We start from the raw sequence: 12,445 nt of genomic DNA, 5'->3' as shown, positions 1-12,445 counted from the left end.
TGTGTGACTGTAAGCAGTTTAAAATGCCCACATTGTGAGAGGATCTCCTCTGGGCAACATGCTGTTGCTTTAATTCTGCCTCGATTTCACTGATGTTCTGTCCTCATAATCTAATAGACTAAATACCGTCTGGGTGCTTTTTGGCTGCAGGGATCTGAAAAAAAGAGAAAAAAAATCAAGACATTGCAATAATTGTGTGAGTTAGTGCGTTTGTGTTTACGCAGCTTTCTGCACTACCTAGTCTGAGGCTTTTGTCAACAATTACACCCCTCTGAACGGTAATATTTTAGGCTACATTAATTTACTGTACTTTACCAGAGTGTGCTGCAGTCTTTTATTGTACAGTAATTTACCGTGCAATCTTTGAAGTGGCTTGCTCCTGACAAATAGTTCAATAAAACCTTGTTTCTGTTCTGTGGTATGGCTATTAGACCCCTCCTGACATATCATAAACTATTACTGTGATCTGTTTGGACATTAACGGTTACAGATGTTCCCTGAGCTTGCCAGAGAGCCCGGAAGCTGCACTGCATGCAGGGAAGTCTGCTGCCGTACTGTACTTTATCAAACCTATGCAGGACAGTGAGTGTACAACTTTCCTGAGTTGTACTTGAAAACTGTTCTACTTCAGGCATTTTGTCAAATTGAAACTCCCTGTAGTCAGAGGGTAGACGTGGTTAAGTCTCTGTTGAAAGAGAGGGAGGAGGTAGTGTGAGTACATGGCAGCGGGCTGAAGTAGGCATCTAAGTATAGTTGTGTGTGCGTGTGTGTGCGTACGCGTGTGTTCATGCATATGTGTTGTGTATGAAAGTTTTTGGGGTACTGGCTATTTACAGCTCAGCCTGTGGGAGATGTCCAATTCCAACAGAAAGGGCAGGGGGGCATGGGAAGACCTCCACTCTGCCTCATGTGTCATCCTCTTCTGTTAAGACTTGAAGCAGTCTGTGTGTGTTTGTGTGTGTATGTAGAGTTGTGTATTTGTGGGTGTGTACACACTGTGTGTTGTGTCAAGGTTGCTGAAAACAGTCTTGGTGCATAAGTATAAGAATATGACACTTTTGAACGCTCATGCATAGTTGTTCGGGGAGATTTGTCTAACAAGACTTGAAATTTCCTTGTGGCTCCCTGTTGTTTACAAGGCCAAATACTTTCTGTTCAGTGAGTCATTTTCAGAGAGGGGGAGAGAGGGATAAAGAAACAGATACAAGAAACTTTGATTCCACATTATTTTTCATTGAAGTGAAGAATATTTCAGTGCCTACATAAATGCGCTGGCCTATGAAGAAAACAGTTTGTTTTTCTATGTAAATGAACAAAATGACAAAATAATTTATTGTCCAGTCTTTTCACCAGTTTCACAGTTTGCTCAGTTTTCAAAGCAATGGCTTTGAAAGAAGATTGTACTTTGACTCTGTGGTAAAACGATTGTTGTCTGTGTTGTAAAACTGCTATTTTCAAGTAAATATTTACCTTTTTTCACTTGACTGTAATTCTTCTACTGGGGGGATCAAGAGAGAGCTACAAGGCCAGAAGTCAGCCTAGGAAAATCGAAAACCATGCCTGATGTAAATTTGATCTTGATTTTTAAATTGCCTTACTGACCTCATATTTGGTCCATGCGTTAGATCGAGTTTGCTAAAACTACTTGGTGGAGTCTCTGACACCTGGAGGAAAAGTGAGGGTGAAAAAGGAACCCATTAGATTTTGGTGCAGATCCAGAAAGTTTTCTTTAAAGTTGTGAGTTATTCGTTTTGATGGAAGAAGGCTATGGCTTGTTTTAAATACTAGCAGATCTCATTTCACTCCTGTGAAAAACAAAGTTTATATGGGAATCTATGCAGTCCTATGACAAACCAAGCGCACCATTCATCACTTATGATTCAATAGTAACCAACTTTTGTATGTCTTTAGTCTTTGACCCCTGTAGAGGAATTATGGACTATCTGTTTTTACAGCACGCCTTCAGTTCTGACTGGTCTGCTCTCATTTGATTCTAGAATACTTTAGTATACAGATGAGCTCGTGGTTGATTCAGTGACTGCAAAGTCTCCATGTCCTGTACCTGTAGAACAAGCCCAAATCAGCACCTCATCACCACCGTGCTTAACAGCTGTTTTGAGGTGTTTGTGCTGATATGCCGTGGGTTTCTCCAAACATGGTGTCGTGCATTATGGCCAAACATCTCCACTTTGGTCTTGTCAGTCCAAACGACATTGTTCCAGGGAACTTGTGGTTTATTCAGACTTTCCAAAGAGTTTATGTGGAAACTTTCTTTTTCACATGAATGTTCGCGTTGAAATCAGAATGTTCGTTTGGAATATTAACAAATTCTTAATTAATAGCAGTAATGTTTTTTTTAAAGAAGTTGTGTTGGGGTGTAAGAAGTGGGTCCTCATTTTAACAGACAGAAGTGATTTCCATCGCATTTCTAAATCCACATTTCCAAGAAAATGCAGCTTGGCAGGGATTGTTGATACCCTGCTGTGATAAAGTTGATGCCCAGCTGTTTCTAAAAGTGCAGCCTCCCTGGTTATTTTATAAAATGTGTTTAGTATGCGATATCGACCGTTTAGAAGTGCTGTTATTGAATAAAGGCCAACAGTTTTCTGTCTGTTGACTCCTGCATTTAGACTGTTTTTCTGGTTAATTTTTTTAAGAGTTCAAATCATGCTAAGCACAAATAGTCATTCGACTGTTCATGGTATTTAATTGGGATTTTTCTTAGAAAAACATACAACTGTGAGAATTTTACAATTTTTTTTATTATATTACATTTATTAAATTAATCCCTTGTGTGATGTGGAGATTCAATGACTTTCTGTACTATTGCAAGGATACGAAGCCTGACAGGTGTATGCCTAAGAATTGTTTAACTTGACTGACAGGTCCCTCATATTATTTACTTCAGTTGTGAGAATTATTGTTTGCTTGCACCATTAACTCTGCCTAAGCTCAACCCCCCAAATTACGACTTCATTAAAAAAAAGATAATAATGCTATTCAGCTTTCAGAAACCTGCAGGAACATGGCATGCATCAGTTTTTCTATGATCTTTCATCTTATTTCAAAATTTTTAAGTGGAATATATTGAGGAAAGGTTAAGGACTGATTATAGCTGTGGTCCTTTGCATTACTTTTTCATTTATGTGAAAGTGTAGCTTTTATTTTGGTCTTAGCAGTTAACATAATACATCTTTTCGAGAGCAAAAGAAACCACAGAAATTGCCAGCAACCAGATATACACTCAGTTTCAGAAAAGTTAACAAATGTTAACTGATGTCCAAGATAGAAGGTTTTGACTCTGTGTTTGTGCCAGTGTACATACGCTCTTCACAAGAGGTCATGCTAGCTGGTCCTATATACACACGACACCAGCTCTCTCCCTCGCTGCCTCCCTCTCTTTCTCTTTCTCCATCTCTCCCCTCTCTGCCTCCCTCCCTCCCTTCATTTGTTCTAGGGACAGAGTCCTAGTGTGAAGCTTCTTGTTCTTGTCCTTTCCCTGTACTCTGCAGCTTTTCAGCCATCCAGAATGAGTTTTCTTATAGCAAATACACTGTACATGAGACGTGGAAGAGCCTGGTTTGGCCCGCTCTGTGTTCCCGCTACAAGCTCTCTAGGTTATATTTAGCCTTCGACAGGCCACCCTGCTACTACAACTATCATCAGCACCAAAAGGGATATCGGGGGAAGCTGTACCAATTACCGCCAACACATTTTCCTCTCTGCTGTTTCATTGTAAGTAAATCCTTTTAAAATAATGTGTTTGTTGAATTTGAGAGAGCATCAGCATGTCACTACAGAGAGAGCATGAAGGAATTAGTTGGAAGCAGTTGCACTATAAGTGACATGTTGTAACGTACTTCAGCTCTTGTAGTCTTTCAGTGTTATGCCACATAGGCCAGCCTGTCATTGTTGTGGAAATGGTAAACTTGACTGTATGTCCCTGTGTTTAAGTCTGCTTTTGAAAGAGGCTCAATAAGCAGCACAGCTGTGGAAAGATTGCAATGTCATAGTGTATTATTTATTTGTTTTGAGAGATCTGTTTGTATGTGGATCTGTGGATCTGGGTATAGAGCAATACTATTTGGAGCAGGCTGATGGTCCAGTTTGACCTTGGTAGCTTTAGTTTTTCAGCTTGTCACCATATCACTAAAATATCAAATGAAACCTGAGGTATGAAAAAAGTATCTAATGTGATTTTTAGCTCTTGGTAATATTTCTACCTGTTTTTTGGTTGTTGTTGTTTGTTTTGGTCACACACCATCTTTGCACTGTTTCTAAGTAAGGAAATGCTACAGTTAGGTACATATTTGTCTGCAGGGAGAACATTTCTCTTACTCATCAGTTATAGCGGGAAGGGAGGGGGTGGGATTTGGGCAACAGTTATGCTTGCATTTGACTGAGGAAACAGGCAGCAAGACATGGAAAGTTTAGTTTCTCATCCCTGAAAATGGAAATTTAGAGAGTAGGCAGATGCAAAAAAAGGGAGAGAGGGAGAGATAGAGAGACATGGAGACAGGATGGTGGGAACATCTGGAGAAACAAGACCAGTGAAAAAAACCCTGTGACAACACGAGGGGACTGGAAAGTCTCTGAAGAAAGTCTTGAACATAAAGAGTTGTACAAGTGCATTCATGTCAAAGAGTACACTAAATCATATGATAACATATATGATATACATGATTGTATGAATGGAAATGAACTGAATTCATTATTAATTAAGGGTTTTTTTTAGATTTAAATGACTTAAATATTTATCCTTTTACTTTATTTGTAAAATAATCATCAGTTTAAGCTCAGAGAGCTGTAATGGAAATATGAGGCCTCTCACCTACTGTACTCTACTTTGGCCTTTTTAAGAAGATGCCATGGGACTTTATATTCTTTATAGATTTTTATAATCCAGTCTCACATTTTAATCCTTTGCTATACTCCATGGGGAATCCTATACAGCAACAGTAAGTACATTAAACATGAATTAATTATAATTGTTGCTTATGGGTTTTATCTGACACTTTTTAAATTACAGTAAACAGGCAGCATTACCATTACTGATGGGATTTAAGATATTCACTTATATAATTGCTGCATTTTCTACCAGCAGGTAGAAAATGCATGTTTTCTTTCATCCATCCATCCTTTCGTGACCACCATAAAGAGTTATAGTTCATGATAAACACCGAACATGTGTGAGGGATGGGGTAGACTGTAGGTTGTGAGAAGCTTTCATAACACCAGTTTGCTGCAGTGAAGATGCTGTGTGCTTCTGTCTCGATGTGTCTAGAATTATTCTCCGCAAGTCTTTTCCCATACTTTACTGCAGGTAAAGAAGCAGCATAATGGAGCACTCCCAGCTGGAGAATCACACTTCCGGCATTTTTGATCTAAGTCTTCCTTCCTTTAAGAAAGTGGCTGTAACTGAGGTGGTAGTTAAGGTCATCTACAAATTGGAAGGTTAGTGGTTCGATCCCTGGCTGCTCCAGTGTGCGTGCCCAATGTCCTTGGGCAAGATACTGAACTGCAGGTTGCTCTCTGATGCATCAATTAAAGTGTCAATGTTACATAGGAAAGACTTAAGCACAGAAAAAAGTTGTTGCTTGAATGAGTGAACGGGGCATACATATAAAGTGCTTTGAGAGCTCAGGTACATTAAAAATGCATTATGTAAGAACCTGTTCATTTACAGCTTAAAGGAAGGATGGTGGTGGGTGGGGTGTACATATGCTACAGTAATTATTAGTCGGCCGAGAACTTCACGTTTTTTTCCACCACCAGTTGTTGTTCTCAAACTGGACGTGACAGTTGGGGACAGATGTGTCGGTAAAACTGAGCATTACCGCACAGCCATACGGTAACAAGTTGTCAAATACAAGGTAGGCCTGCGTAGTCTAACAACTGCTTTATCTTCCTTTTTGACTCTAACGTTGACCATATGTTATATAAACACCATATGATATTCAGAAGGACTTAATGTTTTGTGACTGAGACTGTAAACTAAGTGTCTCATGTTCAAGACAAACATTTGGCTTCAATTTTAAGACCTGGAACCTACATCAGTCTTTTATATATCATTTATACATATGCATATAATGTGCCGAGGTACACTTTTACAGAACATAGTTAGAAGCTGGAAGAATTTTTTTTTAACTCAGTTTTTTTTCCAGCAAACATGTAACGTGTAGTATGCAATCACCTATAATGCAAAGAGAAATTTGTTAGAATCAAGTAGACTTTCTACTACTTCAATAAAAAACAATTTTTTCATAATTAAAAAAATGTTATTTTACCAATATCCATTAATCCATGGATGGATGGATATTGAACTGCTTTTTAATATATATACATCAAAGCACAGTTGATGTGTGACTTCTTTCTCCCTGTACGGCTGCACAGTGTATAGGAAATAATGGAAAAACACAGCTTGCCATATTCTTACACAAGTTTTAAGGAGTCAACGGAAAAATCCTGTTTGGTCAGTGGAAATAGCCCCTGAGAGGAAATAACTTGACCATGCTAATGCTGGGTTCAGAGACGAGTGTACCACGACCATTAAAGTGCCAGGAGAGAGATACAATCAATGAACCCACGCACTCAGTGCACTGTAGAGTAGCACAGGACTGAGCGAGGAGCTACCTGAATGCCTGCGCTCACACAGAGTTGCTGCTACACAGAAAGTATAAGGACTCTGACGGCCGTCTTTGTTTCTGATGGGGCTGCAGGATTAGTTTGATTCACTGACCGGGCTTTCAAAAATAGCCAGCTGCTTCTTGTGATGATTGCAGCTACGAGAAAAAATAGCATATAAGTAAAAAGAACAGGAGAAATGTATGAAGACCTGGTGATGAAAAGAATATGATGTTAGGGAGGAGCAGAAGAGGTAGAAAAAAAAGCCTTGGGAATATTATTAAGCACAACACTGGAATTTTCCAAACAAATTGTGCTGCAAAGTTTACCTTTACTTTTAGTGCAAAGTAAATATTTGATCTTCTTTATCATTTTTAGGAAATATGTTGGCATATGAAAATGGCTAATAAGTAATGACTTTAATCTTATTCTTATGTGTGTACATTTACATACCAGCACAGGTCGAAGCCACAGCACAAGTCAGCACGTTGCTCAGTAAAAACATGTATTGATATTAAACAGGAAGAATTGGCTATATTTACATGAGTGTACTAAAATATGGCTGTTTGGTCATTATATCCAACGTAATGATAATGTAAATACCAATATTTACGTTATCATTATCTGATGATGATTCTCTGCTATAATTTGTTTTATAATTGTTCAGAAGACAACAGTTGGACATAAAAATAGTTTTTAAAATTTCTATTGAAGAAATGATAAAATGATTAATTTGTCTTTAGCTTTAATTACAAGCTTAATATTTCTGTCTTGGTAGAGTTACAAAACAGGTTGTTGTTATTGTTTAAGAAGTATTCGAGTATATTTTTCTATTTGTCTATGCTGCTCTTTAGATACTTTGTCATTTTTGAACTGCTTGTTTTATACAAATAAAATAATAGACTAAACTAAAATACTTATTAACTGCACTAACCCATTCAAGCTTTCATCATGGAGGTTACTGACTCTTCATATGAGTACCAAATCTTATGCGTACTGTTTCAGCTGTTAAAACGAATGGTTTTGCACATTTTAGCCCATTTAAAACAAATATTTAAGCAGTAATATGTACTTACGAAGCACACAGTGACAAAATCCAAATGGTTTGGTTTTAAAAGCAACACAGAGTTGTTATGAAAGGGAAAATTAGCTATAGAGACCAGAATAATATTTATACCAATGTTCCAGTCTATAAACTTCATTTTATGTTGCCTGTCATGAAACTTAGCATTTAACATGCAAACTGAGGCCTGTAAAATTTGAGCCCTTGGGTTTTTTGCAGTGCCTCTGGGCCTTGCACACTCTGACCTTAGGGTGAAGTTGCCTTGATATTTACTCCTGGGAAGATAGTGACATTGTGTTAACACACACCTGAATTCTGAATTCACATGACTCCACTTCTTTGTGCAAGAGAAAAAATACCGCTCCAGTTTTCCCTACATGCATGTTGAATTTAACTTCTTGTAAATATTAAAACTGCTCTGCTTGACTAAACTACCTGGCAGCTTTTGTGGTAATGATTTAGTGTAAGGAGATGTAAATAGAGAATACAGACACTTAGTACTAAATTGTCAGTTAAATATGCGAGTTTCCTCTGAAATCCATATAATAACCTTTTCTACTCTTACCAGGCTTTTTCAGTTTTATCTCTTTATAGACTTATTTAGCTAAGGTCAGAGAGACGTGCTATCAACCTGCTGTAATGCTAAGTGTGATGCTTACATGGAACAGTGGAGGCTTGTTAGCCTAGTTTAATGTCCGCATACACAATTTATTTCCAGTGTGAGAGCATATTATAGTTAGAATGTTGTAACCTACTGTAATCTGTAATACAATAGGCTACAGTATGATATAAGTGAATATAATTAATTCTTGTGGGCTTTTTTAAATTACTTTTTTATGATTCATTATAGTTATTTGCACTATTTTATATGTCTGCGATGAAGAATGGTAACAGTATGCTAATAATATTACATTAGTTAACTTAATGCTTCTAGATTCTGTATTAAAAAGTAAACAATCAAAGCAAAGAAAACCTTAATGCTCTGACCTGACTGCTGGGCTTATAATAGGAAGAACCACTGAAGGTGCAAACCACTTACTCCACAGTTTTAATGTGTGGTGACAGTAGAAAAGGCATTCCATTGCACTGAATTTAGGGATTGCAAGTGATACATAAAATGCTTTGTGCACATGTACAGAAGAAATTGGCCTCTCAGAAACTCCAGGTCGGAAATTCCCAAATGCCCCCTGCAATTAACCAGGACCTAACATCATTTAAATATCGAGTTTGACTAAATTGGGCCAAGTGTCTTGGGAAAATTCTCATTCACCAAAATAAATTCTAAGATGACAGTAAAACAAGTCAGTAATGTGGAATTTATTAGTTTACATGCTTCAGGGTACATTTGCTTTGTTAATTTTCCTTTCTTATTAATTCAGCTATGAGTACAAAATAGTATGGTTCGTTGATATGCCCAAGACTAAACATGCTTCAGCAAAGCAACACACATTCACTGCAGGTTTAACATAATCATGATTTCGTGCAGTCGCTTGTGCCTCGGCCTTGTCCAACACAAAGACATGAGTTTTCCTCCTATGATGGACAGTTTGCTTCTGTCTTTAAATTCCTATAACACCACAGCAGAGACTCAGCTTTTGAAGAACATTTCCTTTTACCTTTGTGTTGTTGTGCTGTTATTGATATTTAGAAATAGTGTGCATTATTGTAAGAAAGAGCTGTATTATAGCCTACTTTCTTCTTGCACATTGTGAAAAATGTAGTGGAAGGGCATGCATTTCTTTTTGTGATTGATGACTGACATTTAATATGCGTTAAGTTTCCTTGATTTGGTGTCTGGTATTGTTCTTGACAATGAGAAATATTTTATTTATCCCATATTTGGGAAGTAATTTTGTTAGAATATCTATCAGATGATTCCTTTCCAGACAGATATATAGTATTATAGAGGGCGATGACATGTGGTATGAAAGATTTCCTATATTTGTCTTTGTGGCAGTGGAGCTGAATCAGTCAGTCAGAGAAAATGTGCTCTGCTGCCTGTCCAGTAAATGGTGCAGAGTGTGGTCAGGATTATGATGGATAATAGTTTCTTCAGTGACTTCCTCTATACCAGAACTCTCAAAGTGTCCAGGTGACAGCGAATCAAAAACACAGCCATCCTAAACAGTCAATTCAGTCAGTTGGCGCCACCAGCCGTGATGCTGCTCCCCCAGCAGAACACAGCAATGCCCACTGCACTCACCACAACTGAGTGGGAGAAAATCTCCATCATTTTGCTGCACATATCGAAAGATCTCAGCTCAAATAGAGCATGTGCATCAATTCTTTGGTATACAGCATTGGTCTTCAGGTTCAGCCTATTGTGCATCTGGATGCCATATCAACATCCTGTTCTAGGACAGATACATGTTGTGTAGCTGCCCTCTTCTATATGATGTCAATAACCACCTTTCTGGTCTTAGTTATATCACATCCAGAAACAGATTATTTTGCTCAGGCCAATCTAAAACAAATCATCTCCTAGTATCCTGTACTCCTCCAGTCCATCACGAATATATGTGACTTGTGCAGAAATATTGGAGTATTTCTGTGGGTCACATGATCTAAAGTTGCGCTGAACGATTGAGTTGTACAAGGTGAACAGGGATGGAGACAGCACAATCTCCTGTAGACCTTCTTTTCCGTAGAAAGGGGAAATACAAGATAGAAGATCATACAGCAAAGTACAGAAGACAACATACAGAATTTAACTCGCCTCACATGTCACTCTGCAACACATTATAAATTTAAAGTGAAAGATGGTGAGAAGAGTTAAATGTTTCTGATCATAGTAACACAACAGGGGAGAGTTTGAAGTAGGTTTGATCTCAATCTGGATGACACAGCGGAGTAATGTATGCTGAAAGATATAGGAGTGACCCATGCTGATGAAGAAACAAGGTGCGACAAACAGATGCTGTTTCTGCTGGTGAAATGCTGTTGGTGGTTTCCATCAAAGAGGTGTGATCCAATCTATACAGGAGACGAGCATTTGCCATTTGTTTAAATCCCAGCAAGAGTCCCACATGTCTATGATTAGAATCACAATAAAAGAGTTAGTGTAATACTAGCATGTTTCCAGGAGTGTGAACCATCATGCATCACATGTGTTTTAATTACCTCAATAACACCCATTTCCACCAGGTATAGAAACAGTGAGCCAATCACAGCTTTTTAGGCAGCTTTTCATGAACAACATAGCTGACTACAGATCAATACTGTATTCCAGAAAACAACTTCTTTAGAAATGGTGATGAGAAAGAGGAAGATTGGCAGTCTTGTACTGGTTGTTCCATGCAGCACATCCTGTGTATTCTATAAATTTCCTTGAACATTAGATCCTGTATTGACTGAACTGATGCAAGACTGCCAAATCTTTTGCTGCACTCATAGCTTAAAAAAAGAAAAGAATGACACCTCTTCCACCTTTAAAAGGAAAATTCTCACTGTGCAGCAAAAAGTAAGTAAGGAATAGCCTCTGCAGCTTTCACTGGAGATGTAAGAAATGATTTAATGATGAAACACATAAAAAATTACATTTTTTAGTATTCAACTACTTTTATTAACTTGCATAACTTTTCAGATTGGTGTCATGGTCACTGGTGTGGTAGGTCAGTAATGAGCAAGACTTTGGTTCTTGCTGTCAACTAAGCAAAGATTGCTCTGTGTTGTTGTTTCAAACCGAACCAGTGGTTGTTGATAGACACGAATCCTGTAGGCTCTCTAATGAGGTGGTACAGTATCAACTTGATATCAGTTGATGCAGCTGGTATCAGTGGATGGTTTTAACCAACTGTATGTGCTGGTATTGATGTTAAGATATCCAATGCTCGCTATATACATACAAACAAAACAGTGTATATTTGTTTAACGCTAAACTAGTCCCTAGGAGACTAAATACAGCTTCTTTTGAAGCAGCTTTTGACAACGCTAAAAACAACAGACAAACTTTGCTGATGTTTGTCGTGGCTCTTTTCTAATTTCAGAGCACAGCTGGATACATTGTAATGATTTTTGTTACAGAGAACACACTGAACATACAGAGGGCGAGCCACATGGCAACTGTTTCATCAAAGAGATGAAACAGCTGATGACACTGGGTTTCTTTCTTGGGAAAATTTTGTATTCCCTAATGGGAAGCTGTTTCCCTAATGGGTTTTTATAGATTTATTTTGTGTATTTATTTCCTGGTTAATTGGCAAATGCAAGATTTCTTTAGCCGTGTTCTGCTTCATTTTTTTCCTTTTATGTTTTTTTCTCAGTTCCATGTTTTGAGCGCTGATGTGCATCTTTGCAGGTACAGCAACAGTACCTGCAAAAACTCCTACATCAAAGATGTCTTCATGTCCCAGTCAATCCAAGCTGGATTGATGCTGGATTGCTAACAGGGTTGCAGGGACATAGCATGTAGTTTGGAAATATGCTACTGGAGTCACACTACATACATTTTTAGTTTTTTTAAAGCACACTTTTCAGCATTCGTTTCTGATGGCTTTTAATAAATAATGGAATTCAAATGCAAAACATGTAAATGTAACAAGTTAAAGGCAAGAGACTTTGTAAACAGTTTTAGTGAGACTAGATAATAAATAAGTCTGTAACTCAGCAATTGTTGAAAATCAAAGTTGCTTTGGTTATATGCAGTAGTGCTGACTTTGAAATTCACTCCCATTAGCATTATTATAGAATCATCATGGACATCAGTATGAATTTATTCAAGCATCATCTTGCTGTATCATCAGCATCATCAAAGTTCAA

The 12,445-nt window shown here is 37.8% G+C and overlaps 1 protein-coding gene across 2 annotated transcripts in view; it reads left to right on the top strand.

Moving 5' to 3' along the window:
* Positions 1-3,455: 3,455 nt before the first annotated feature.
* atp2b2 (ATPase plasma membrane Ca2+ transporting 2) overlaps positions 3,456-12,445 on the top strand; it is a 116,056-nt gene continuing 107,066 nt past the window's right edge. For both annotated transcript variants that reach the window (XM_040052254.1, XM_040052252.1), the window contains exon 1: positions 3,456-3,735. The gene's annotated coding sequence lies outside the window, so the exon portion shown is untranslated. The remainder of the gene's footprint in view (positions 3,736-12,445) is intronic.

Source organism: Simochromis diagramma, unplaced genomic scaffold (assembly GCF_900408965.1).
Source record: "Simochromis diagramma unplaced genomic scaffold, fSimDia1.1 OVJJ01000389.1, whole genome shotgun sequence".
Taxonomy (NCBI): Eukaryota; Metazoa; Chordata; class Actinopteri; order Cichliformes; family Cichlidae; genus Simochromis; species Simochromis diagramma.
The sequence above is the reverse complement of the archived record's forward strand: the minus strand, read 5'-3'. Positions and strand labels throughout refer to the sequence as shown.